This window comes from Xenia sp. Carnegie-2017, unplaced genomic scaffold (genome assembly GCF_021976095.1).
Source record: "Xenia sp. Carnegie-2017 unplaced genomic scaffold, XeniaSp_v1 HiC_scaffold_23, whole genome shotgun sequence".
Lineage (NCBI taxonomy): Eukaryota > Metazoa > Cnidaria > Anthozoa > Malacalcyonacea > Xeniidae > Xenia > Xenia sp. Carnegie-2017.
The window spans coordinates 19,466,060-19,468,615 of record NW_025813486.1 but is presented as its reverse complement, the minus strand read 5'-3'; the positions used below and the strand labels follow the sequence as shown (position 1 = coordinate 19,468,615).

Genomic DNA, 2,556 nt, shown 5'->3' with positions numbered 1-2,556 from the left:
ACAAGAAAACGTCTCCTAAGCAGAAGCACACAATTGCTGTAGTATTGTTTCTTACGGTTGGAGATCAGTTTTTACTCTTTTCAGATGGGAAATTTAACTGAACTAATCTTGAAGAAATTTTTATTATTAAATTATTCGTAGTTCGTTAAGCTCTTCTTCCGGAGGGATAATCTGTTTTTGATCATACGTTGTCGTCTGCTTTGTGACAACCGCCAAGTGACTGGATATACCGGCTTTTCTTTCACTGTCAATAGTGCGTGGGGATATGAATTACGAAATTTTGTAATTTTTACCATGTGTTTGAAATGCACAAAATTTTTTGCACTATTTCAGCTAATGTATTAGGGCATTCCAACTTTGTGTTTTTGCTAGTTCAAGGCTGAAGGCAAGCTGTAATTTCAGATTTCTGAACTGACTAACCGACTGTGTTTAGAAGCTTCCTGCTCTGTTAAAACTGAGCGAAGTGGACCTGGAGCAATGGCTTAAAAGTTCATTGTATCTTATTCATATTTAATTCATTTTACTTTGTGACACCATTTAGAAAGTAAATATATCGTTTCTTAATTGAAATATTAATGAAAAATGGTCTAAATTACCCGAGAAAGTTAGTTATTGGAAATCAAAAGAAAATTTTTAATCGACTGTTAATTAATCATAATCCTCGAGTCTACAGCAGCAGATACTGCAGTCCAATGATCTGGGCAGATGATTTTTCATTAATTCGTTTGTTCATTTAGCCATTGTGGTTTCTGAAAGCAATCTAAAATTCAAAAACTTTTTTAGTCTAAAATATTACAAGAAACACTGAAGTATACGAAGACTGAATAGTTCAAACATTAAAACGTGTTGCCTTCAACAACAAAAACCGGAAGTCTTGTCTATCCATGTAGTTTAACAGTACAGGCCAGGTCTCCTGTAGAAGTGCACTTAATCAAAACTGACAAAACTCAGAAGAGTCAAAAATCTATCTAGGAGGGAAATAGTTTCTTCTTCCGACACAATCGGAATGGCAAAGAATGACGTATAAGTCTTTACAACTTTCTAAATATCTGTCTGCAACAGCCACTGTCAAAATCAACGTTAACTTCCTACAAATAAATTTATTGACAGACGGATGTGTAACGTTTCATTTCTGTGAATATGTGAATTCCTTGCTTCATTTGAGAAAACGAAAGCAAGAAACATGCAGTTTAGTTGACCTAACCACTGACCTAATTCAATAAGTAATATCAATCAGTTTTTCCTCCGAATCAACCGACCAAAACCGTCGACCAACGTTGTTTAAGGATGTCAATGCATGAAATGACGATATTGTGAAAATTTTATGAAGGGAATTCATTTCCGGAACGTACTTAACCACAAAGTAAACACTTTAGTATCGTGGTGTGTAATAATTTCCTATGAACCGGGTTTTCATTTCATTCTTTCAATGGTTTAAACTCTTGTGTCACGCAATCGTCGCGAAACGAAGATTTTGGCAAATGATCTGCAATATCAAACTGTTGAGTGAAACAATTGTGATGATAGCGATGTAGACGACATGCTGGGAGAAGCTGATGCTTCAGAGAAAAGGCAGACTTATTTTCTTTAGTTGATCACGTTCATTTGTAAACGTCAGAAATATTGCGTATTTTGTATTCACATACATATATGTTTGAAACATATATATATTTTTTTTTTATATTCTGTTTCAAATTAATATAAATGCAAGTTTATTTGTAACTTTTCGTTCAAGATGTGCACGATCATGTTTAGAAATAAATGTTACGTTCTTTTAAAAACCCGCAAAATCAATATAACCGCAAGTGCTCAGTATCAAGGTAAACAGTCTTATCTCTTCGTTTGTTTTATATAATTTTGTATTGTGTGAAGGCACTCCCAAACCCCGCTCCCTCCCCTCCCCCCGTGTATTTTACGCGCAGTCGGCGTTGCTGTTATGTGTAAAAGCCGTATGATTGATTCTACCTGTGAATCATTATGTTTACATGCTTTGTGACTCTGTTCTCTAAAGCTGAGAATTCAGAATATATAACAAGAGGACCTGGCGTTGAATTTTTCAAGTAAGACTTGATCGAGTCTGCGCTTCCCGACCACATGTCGTAAAAAATGCCGACTGATTTGAAATTACTTGCATCAATATAATTTATTACCAGAATACTGCCCGGGCAGGCGTATATTGTACTAAACTCGCGATTAGCACATTAAACAAGAAGAGCTGGCGTCATGAGTACAAGAATTCAAGGAATGGTTCCTCGCAGTAATCAAATACCGTTTAAAGTTTTACCAAATCGTGATGACGACAAAGAATTTCATCCAATGACTTTCAAACGAGAATCTAGAAGACCAAGGAACGCCATCGATCGATTTGTCAGTAATTTACGAAGAAGCCGTCGTTTCAAAGATTACAAACATCGACGTCTTAACACGTCTGACAGCGTAGAGAGTTTGAGCTCTTCTTCGCGAGTTTCCCAAATAACTACTCGTTCTTCCAGTATAGAGAAAATAACAGACTATGCAAGTGAAGATAAACCGCCATCCCAAGCTTTTATGGGTAGA

General features: G+C 36.0%; 1 long non-coding RNA gene across 1 annotated transcript; it reads right to left on the bottom strand.

The window, feature by feature from the left end:
• Positions 1–482: 482 nt before the first annotated feature.
• Positions 483–1,422, bottom strand: LOC124448927. The gene is made up of 2 exons (XR_006949328.1): positions 1,212–1,422; positions 483–760 (listed from the first exon to the last, which is right to left on the bottom strand). It is a non-coding gene; the product is annotated as an uncharacterized LOC124448927 (long non-coding RNA).
• Positions 1,423–2,556: the final 1,134 nt, after the last annotated feature.